The sequence below is a fragment of the Nilaparvata lugens genome, chromosome 2 (genome assembly GCF_014356525.2).
Source record: "Nilaparvata lugens isolate BPH chromosome 2, ASM1435652v1, whole genome shotgun sequence".
Taxonomy (NCBI): domain Eukaryota; kingdom Metazoa; phylum Arthropoda; class Insecta; order Hemiptera; family Delphacidae; genus Nilaparvata; species Nilaparvata lugens.
In genome coordinates, this window is record NC_052505.1 from 35,831,521 (window position 1) to 35,841,647 (window position 10,127).

Consider the following 10,127-nt stretch of genomic DNA (forward strand, 5'->3'; position numbering starts at 1 on the left):
CCCTGGATCTTGATGATTTCAGATTCCTTATTACTCTACTTACATCCTCAGGAGTGATGAGCTTCCAATTGAATCTAGCAGTGGAGACAGGGCAACTACTTAAAAGCTCTCCAAAAGAGACATCAGTCTGCCTAATCCCTCTTGTTATTTCTCCCACACAATGTGCAAAAAACTGTGCAAAGGTATCTGGATGAATTGGAGCTATGTTCCTCCTACTTTTTCCAGGCCTCAGTTTGTTTATGATTGACCAGGCTGCTCTGCATTTATTAGATGAGTTGTCTATCACTCTGCAGTTATAATTCAGCTTTGCCACTCTAATTGCCTCTCTGTACCTCCCCCTCATGACTATAATCGCAACCAGCCTGAAGCGTACCCAAGACCCTGAAAGAATCATAGGCTGACATTAAATCAAGACGCATTGACGCAAGCTCCATAGTGAACCATGAGTTCTTACTTTTCTTTGATCTTAGAGTGTTGGAATTTCGTCTTGTACTTGAATGCCTTTTAGGACATGTAATGTCAAAATGATACATCAAAGTACTGAAAAACTTATAAAAAACCGCAGAAGATGGTAAACTATGACTGGAGCTCATATAATCCTCATCCAGACCCAATTCCAAATTCCAATCAATCCTGGATATGCAGTACTTGAAATGTTCAACATTACCAGCCGAAATACACCTGAAAGTTTTGACTGACCCATCCAGCAGCCCAATGTCACTCAGGTTATCACTGGGCAATGAGCACCGACTCCCAAAAAATCACCCGCATCAACATTGGAAAATCCTTCATGATTCAGCGAATTAGACAAAAGAACATGGTCCACATTACCCTGTCCGGAGGAACAGATTTGAGGCTTTGATTGATCCATGTCAGCACTGCTGATGACTGCAAACATTTCTTCAACCAGTTTCAATTTTCCCTTTTTGTTAAGATGCAGACCATGTGCAGTGTGCAGAGATCCATAGTATGTCCACAAATTCAGGATGCTGATTGAATAATCAGGGTAAAAAGCAGGAATATTACGTATGATTCTGTTCACTCTTTTGATTGCAACATTAGTCAGTGAGCCTTCATCCAAGTCATACCTATAAGGTACAGTTGTGAGAATGATATTTGCATGTCGAAAACTATTAACAACTCGCATCAGCCTCTCAATGAATCTATCAGCACAATCCTGAGATAAAATATTGAAATCAAAGCTATTTGACCCCCCCACCAATATAACAAAGTCACCTGGTCTGTGCCCCTAATCTCCTTTTCTGATAGCATTTCATCCATCACCACCTCCAGAGGAGCACCAGGAGCAACGTGGGAAAATATCTCATGATACCATCTGGTACCCCTGGACAATTTCTCTCTTAGAATTTATTCAGGCCTCTCCCATAACTATCCGACCATATTCGAATACCAGGATCCCTTTTAGGTAAACCAGCACAAGTCCCTCCAGCAGTTACCGATCCAAGTCCCTTCTTTAAACTTTCCAGCCGCACAAGAACTCCCGTGATTCTCTCCAACTCATCTCCCAACACTATGATCTGATCCCTCAAAGTTGTGTTCTCCTCAACCAAGAGATTCAGCTGTTGCTTACTCATACCCGAGGGAAAATTTTTGCAAACCTCTAATTTCTCATCCCGAGCGATCAGGAGTCTCTCCTCTCTCTCCGTAGAGATGCTCCTGCTACCTCTAGTCATCTCCGTAGAAGTCTGAGAACTATTGTCCTTCATCTGCCTGTCTGTGAGTTCCATTATTCTCAAATCATTCACAATTGACCTATCAATCGCGGCGCTCCATTGTTCCTTAAGTCTCTGATTATCCACTATCAAATTATTTCTCTCGATAGTGAGCCTTTCAATCAAACTAAAACACCCGCAACCTCTATCAGCAACATGAACTGAAACCTCAGACATACTCTCATTAGTCTCACCAACAGTGAGAGAGTCACAGTTAGAGATACGCTCAGGTCGCTCTCCGCACACATTACTTGGTGTCGAGCACACTAAATTATTAGATGATTCATTTAAATCAGGTAACTGAACCTTCGAAGTATGACAGTGATCATTTAGCTTAAGAACTACCTTTTTTACTTGCTTATCAGTTATAATCTGTGCTTTGCATGATATATTGAGACATCTCCATGTAAGATCACCGTTAGCTTTTTGAACTCCTATTCTATAATCAAACCCGCCGTGAGATAGTTTAGGATGTCTTTTATTGGTGAGACCGAGCAACATGTTCTCCATACCTGCCCACTAATGTTCACAATGAGTGCCTGTTGTCTGAGTTGAGCTCGAAAAAATAATGTATTACTATTACTAGCAAATTATATTTAATAATTATTCAGCAAATTACTATTATATTTTATTATTTATCTATTAATCTAATTAAAATTGTAATTCATTTATTTATTTTCAACTGACAGCAGTGAAGCAAAATATGTCATCTCCTCTATAGAAGAAGGGAAAAGCTTATAATTTAGTTTTTGAATAACCCCAATATAATATCTATCGGCTTTGCAATTAGAGATAGCGAGAATATTTCCAACCGTCTACAATTTTGGGTGAATCGATAAAAGAAAGATAAATGTATGTTAAGTTCGTATCGCAGAAGTCTGATATGGAATTACATGATGTATCTCTAACAAGATAAAAGTAGCTACTGATTGGTTCAACACGATAATTCACCTATGGTCTCACAATAAAACTAGTCAGAATTCCTCCAGCCCCGAGCTCCTACCTCATTTACTTATCTTAGGCACACTTAATGAGTGTAAAAGTCCCGTTGTTTCTGAATAATCGCGCGTGCTCCGTCCACCAGCAGAGCAAGCCCGACCACCAAATCCAGAGCAAAGTTGTGCCAGGTTCACAGATACCACCGCAGCACAATATTTGCAAGGATTACAACATTCAAAAATAAAATATAATTCGCCTTTCAGAATAATAATGAGCTATAGTTTTTTTTTGCTACACAGCCAAAAATTGCTGATTGAGTTTAATTTACAATCAATGATGCAGAAACAGGGTGCAAGCAAGGAAGTCCGACCAATGCGAGTATCAGGTGAAAAAGTATTATCAAATAATCCTTCCTGCAGGAGATAAATGAAACTGATTATATGATTAGTAGAATAAAAAATATCACAATTAAACCCAATAGCTACGAAATTGGTAGGCCCAACTGAAACATTTTTAATCCCAGTTCAAGATCTATAGAAGTTTATTGAACTATATTACGATTTTATTTGATTGAGAACGTTAATTACAGTATCTGATATGTGCAGGCTGAATAATTATTGGAATGTTCATATAAATATTGAGTCAAATAAGTTCAATTCAATTTATGTTAAATGCCAGAGGTTAAGGTTATTAACAGAGGTCTATCTCAAATATGAGCTATATAATTAATTTAATATTTACCTAATTTATGCCTATATTTTTCTCAAATGTTTTCTGTTACGGAAGTCACTGACTGCCTACGATTCACGTTATTAGTTGTGATATTTATACTGTAAGAGAAATAAGCTTCCAGTGATTATACATTAGTGCTTTAAATTATTATTTGTTAATAATCATTAGTTAGCTAAAGTATAAATCAATTAATATTTGAGTTTTAAATTTTGAAATTAGTTAGGTTAGGAATCAACTTGTTTTTCGAAACGAAAGCAAGCAGTATATAATCTTATCTGAACAGAGAGAGAGCTCAATCCAACGCAACCGTCCGGCACCACGGCTAATCTCCAACTGCCAACGGAGCTCCGTAATATTCTTGTGAAAAATGGCGGATAATCACTAAAAAACCATGTTATTCACGGTTTTCTCGAAAACGGCTTAAACGAGTTTCTTTAAATTCATACCATGGATAGCTATCTATAAGCCCTATCAACTGACATGAGTCTCAGTTCTAAGAAAATTGCAGGAGCTCCGTAATACTTGAGAAAAATGGCGGATAATTACAAAAAAAAACCATCACTATTTTCTCAAAATAACTTGACCGATTTTTTTCAAATTCATACTCTGTATCGTTATTTATCAGCTCTATCAACTGGCATGAGTTTCCTTTCTGGAAAACTAATGGGGGTCCAACCCATCCTTGAGAAATGGACTTTGTAACCTCCTTCTCGTGCATGAGCTAGGTAGGTAGAGCAGTTCATAAAAAGAACACATAGTCGAGATATTTCATCTGTAGAACAGCTGTTTTGACGACTTTAAAAAAATGACGACTAAAATAAATCATCGAATTTCACAATTTACACAAAGGAAAAAGCACTCTAAAAACAATTATTATATACACATATACAGAAGTCTGATCGTACTTTAAAATATGAGCAAGGAAAGTTGTGTGAGTGTACCACACCAGATTTTATTTTAATGTAAGTTCAAATTTCGAAATCCTCCAGAATGAAGTTAAGAACAGTTTGTCTGAAGCTTCAAAGTGGTTCAGAGCCAATGGTTTTTCACTCAATGAGGATAAAACTCAAGAAAATATTTTTTGAAATTATATTTCTCCCAAAGTAAATCGACAAGATGTGAATCAACAGGATAAACTCTCATCAAGGCTTCTGCGGAAGATGATGCTAAGGAAAGGCCATGCTTCTGCTGGTTTTAGAGGGGATCAGAAAGTCTTGAGCGATGAGCTTGAGTGAACTCAAGAAATATTCTCACGTGGGTAGACAGAAGAAATTATGATCAACATCTTGAAAGTGTTGAAAATTCAAAAGAAATATTGAATCAAGTAATTATAGATGAAAATTCAGATGGAAATCAGTGCTTCCACCCACAAGCGTTCATCACGAACATAATATAAGGTTTTGGGAAAATAGTGTTGTAGGAGAGGCAGGTTGGATAAAAAATACAATCAAATTGACGAATTACGGTACTTGGTGAACTTCCTGCTACTTCCTGTTACAGTCAAGCTTTGATAAGTCTCTTCAATGGAGGAAATTACTTTCGTAAAGATCAATAAAGGAATTCAATCAAGTTCGAACGAATAATTACATCAGTTCTAAACTATTGACTCATTCTTAAACAACATTCACCACATAACATCAATCAATTCCAAATAGTGCGTTGAGTTGACGGTTCGAATTTTTACAAAATTTGTTCAGAATTCAGGCATCTTGAATAATTTCTTTCAATCCTGTGAATTTTAGTTATGTATAATATCTATTTTGAATTGGAAATTTGATTGTTTTCCGAAGTGTGAATAGTTCTTTCAATAAGTGATGTTAGTTTAATCTAGATTCTGATTTGGACTATAGTATTAATTTTAAAAGGGACAGTTTCAAGCATAATCCTGCTCCTCAATACACGACCAAATAAATGAATAAAATTCAATTGTTCCTTCTGTTTCACTTAGAATCTCTCTTTCAATTTCCTTCAATCACTCTTTCTTTACAATTCCCCATAGCTCTTGATCGTCATATACAACATATTTGTCACATGGAAAACGTATAAACCGCATGAATCCATCGTGAACATTTTGTTATGCAGTATCCGTTCCGTAATAATTGTGACCCGATAGGAGGATGAGTATACAAACTCACGCTTGTTATTGCATGATATCCATACTAATGAAGAGATACTATCGGTTTTACTGTATTCGAGGCTGTTGATGTGCCGATGACAATCATAAATCCGAAATTGGAGCTATTCAACAATTCCAACAGTTTTATTCTGGTTTGAATGTTCTTTTATCGGTAGAATCAAATATCTCCTCCAATATAGCAGTTGGGAGAATTGATTAGAATGATTATCATAGTTGATTTGAAGATTGAATTTTGAAATTACTCTATAATGGATAGTATTGAAATTGCCTCACTTTTCAATAAGAATAACCGGATTATCGTAGTTTTAGCAATCTCAATGTATCTCTCAATCTCAACTTTTCAAAATCCTAAAGTTGTTTTTAATCTGCTTAAAGATTCACACTCTTAAGTCTCTCAGACTTTCAAGTCTCTTAAAGAGAGACACTACATTCGTGAAGAGAATTGCATTTTACAATCTACATTCTATAAGAGAGAAACTATATTCGTTCATAAAAAATATAATCTTTTTTCTGTACCCTCCCAAAACCATTTATTAACTAGCCTATTAACTAGCCATCACCTATTTAGATTCTTATCTTGCCATACATTATAAGAACAAAAATGAAATTGAACGGAAAAGTAATAGAACAAGTTAAAAATTTCAACTATCTTGGTAATGACGTAACATACGATACAGATATTGATGTGTACAATAAAATATCAATGTTCCAGAAAATATGTGGCACAATCCATGGAAACCTCGAAGATAAAAATAGATAAGAAACGAGAATAAATTTCTATGATACTATTGCTGTTCCGACCTCTTGATAGAATTGATAGAATCAGAAATACTGATATAGGGCAGGTTTTATCGGTTGCTCCTCTGCATGATAGAATTATACAAAATAGACGCAACTGTTGCAGTCATTTGAATGGAATTCCACCTGCGAGAATGCCACTTGAAGTCCAAAACTAGAGACCTACTGGGAAAGAGATGTAGGAAGGCCATGGAAGAGATGGGTACCGGAACAGGTTCATTAATAAACCTAATCCCTGAAGTGAAGATGATCTTGCTATACATTGAAGAGTGGAAACACGAGTACAATCGAACACTCTAGAACCATAATCGATCAGATCCGTCATTACCAATGTGCCTGCTTTTGAGATTGGAGACTTTTATAGAAAGGTAGTTAGAGGAGGATAAAAAACCTCAACAATAACTTCCAATAGAGTTTAAAGGTAGATAACAGAATAATTCGGATGTTATGAGAGGTAAAATAGAGTGGTGAACATAGTCTGCATACAAAGTGGCAAAGAATGAGTTCACTTTATTCAACTTTATTAGTGAGTTCAGTTCACTTATGAGAAGGTATAATACATTGGGTTTCAAGTCTCTATTACATGAGAATAATATTTGTATTTCGGGAAAACCGAATAGTTGACATAATATCAGAAGTACATAATGTTCGCTTCATACTTTAACTGGTAAATTTAATTTGTAGTTTCTTCATATATTATCTTTCAATAATATAATCTAGTCTCAATCATGAGAATCGTTTCTGTTCAAACATACTTATACAATATCACCCTTTGCACAATACTTGTTGCCGCACAATGTGAATATTATTCATACTAAGGGTGTGACAAGATAAAAACTCAGGAAACATCGCCCGACAGAAAATGATCAACTGAAACTTCTTAAAAGGTGTCATATTCAGCGTGAAAGACCTCACGCCTATTTAGTGGAGGAAATAGACCAGCTTGGTGGGACAGTGTGGCTGCAGACTAATGATTTATGACTTCATTTTATCTCTGGACACCACTACATTAAGGAGAGAGATAGAGATAGTGGAGTGTAGGTGTGGGCGATAGATACGTCAGTTTGTGCACTCACTCTCTCAGTTTTTGTCTCTTTCTCTCATACACACACCATAAAAGGGATGAAAAAGTATAGTAATAGTCGGGCACTATCATTATGAGGCTGGCGGAAGCAGTCTAACGGTCTATTCATCACGCCGATAGCGAGCTGTAGTCTGTAGTGAGGCAGATATTATTAAAACACGACCGGTTCCAGTGTCATTCCAGAGTGTGAAAATCAACTATTATTAGATAGTCAAAAAAATATTATTGAGAATATTGATTTTGAGTGAGTATAAAATAAAAAAGTGAGTATAAAATACAGTATAGTTGAAATGGGAGTGATGAATCATTGACGAATCATATAATCATATAATAATGATGAATCATTATTATCAGTAGAGTTTATTAGTGAATTTTGGTTGAAACAATAGAAGCTCTTAAAGTTTCCTGAGACTTGTTATACTACTTAATCAATAGTTATTTCCTCCAATTATTTGGATCAAGAAATCTATAATACTGATTTCTTGTATATATTGTGTATAGTTGGAAATGGATATAAGAATGCAATCGAGCTATCTCTTCAATGTTAATTTTTATTCAAAATTCAAAGACAATAAATTTTCACTTTGTCTCCAATGAATTGTATGATAGAATATTATAAGCTTCATGAATTATCAATGAATTGATATAATCCATCACATTAATATTTTTCCCTGATATTTTACCTGGAAGCTTTTCCAATCTTCAGTGAGATTATTAAAAATCCTTCACAATTCCTCAAACTTCAGTTTAGCTGCCTAGTTTGAGAGACTCATAATCATAGATCATAGTTTAAGCATCTGAGGATCGAATAAGAACAGGGATACTTCAAGAGTTAATCACTCACTTGATGATCTTTAACAGTTTCTGACTCCATGAGTTCCATACGTGAGTGGTACAAGAGAGCAGTTAGTACTTAGATCTTCTCTCATCTCTGGTAGTACTTAGGCTTCTCAAGTTGTTATTTCATCGTGTCTTCTTTCAATAGTTCACAGACATCAGCACAGTTATTTTCGTGTTGCTCTAGTATGAATAACGACTGTCGTGCACAGAGCAGCACTTATTCCACCCTGAAAAATCAAGTACTGATGAGATGACTAAAAGCACAGTGTTTCAATTATTCTGGCGCGTTCATTTGAATATCACGCTTTGAAATAGTGGTGCAGAATATGAAATGTCAAGTGCATACGTGCTTTGAGCACAAGCTGAAATACACTGATTACTGCACACGTGCAGAGTAATTAATATCGTTATGATTATTTATGACAAAATTTGCCAAGAAGGAGCAATTCTGCGAGAATTTATTGTCGAGGCAGGCGCTCTCACTTTCGCTCTCTCTCTCCAGCCCATCGTTCATTACTATCATGGCAGCGGTGGTCCGACTTGTACGAGAGCCTTCCATGCGTTTCCAGTATAAATTTGCACTAATGTCTACATGCGAGTGTCGCATCGCGTCTCGGCGCATCTGTTCGCAAACGCACATGCGCAAACTACGAATTGATCACGATTTTTTCATGTCTGGCGTCTAAGAAACTATAGTAAGATTCCCTTTAAACTGCCAGAATCCCATATAAAAAACATCAATGCTTCTCATTGAACCGTTACTGACAGTATGAAATGAATCTGGCTACAGTGTGCGGCCTAATGACTACTAGGCTAACAGGTAGGACGGATTTAATATGCAAGACAGCGCTTGCCATTAAATGAGATCCTTCTTAGTTTTTCTGCTGCCAAGTCGTACACTCCTCTCCTCCCAACTCCAAACTTATCATCGGTCTCGCTTGTCACTATGAACCAGCAGGTACACTTATATCAGCAACCATCAATCCTGAGGTGATTGTTGTCTTCCACAACAAAATTCAATCAAGAATTTGATAGCCAGGAGATAATGTATACTAAAATATTTGGCATTCTATTATAATATAATATAAATCTTGATATTAGGACTACAACTATCACATCACACTGATAAAGAATATTCTATTATTAATAATATTGGAAACCGCTGTCATTTCAAGGACTTTTCAAGATTCATCCTGTTTTAAGTGAGATAGATATATGAGATAATTAATGAGTTTATTATTTTTTTATATAGATGATAAGTTCTGAATAGTGTTCTTGTCTTTCTAGTCTCAAAATTTTTTTTCAAAGTTTAGAACTTTGTAGCCTAAATTGATAGGATTAATTTTAGAAGTATTTCTTCAACTTGAAAATTATTTTTGTGTGTTTTTAATTGTAGATTGAAGTGTAGAGTTGAAAAATGTGGAAGTGACTCATAATCTAGCTGGATTATTTGGACTATTATATAAATATTGGAATCAAAAACGCTTTAGAGGTAAGCCTGTGATACTCTTCTGAAATAAACGAATAATTTCATTTTAACTGCGCAGATTACACGTTGTGACTTCGCATTTTACTCCAGGAAACTATCAGCAATCAAAAGGTAGAACTTGAGCTGCATAGAGTAAGATTATCCGTAGAAACTGCAAAGCTCATGATCGAAGCTCCTAGAAATGACTTCTCACTTCACGCAAATATGAGGAATCAGTCTGACAATCAGATCTCTACAACAGAGAACTGCAAACTACTCAATTGTGATACTGTGTATCACAACAATAATTTATTGTAATGGACATGTTTGCGAACTGACACATCCCTATATTTCTAATGTGAGTCGTCAGGTTTCAAGTAAAATTTGAGCAATTAG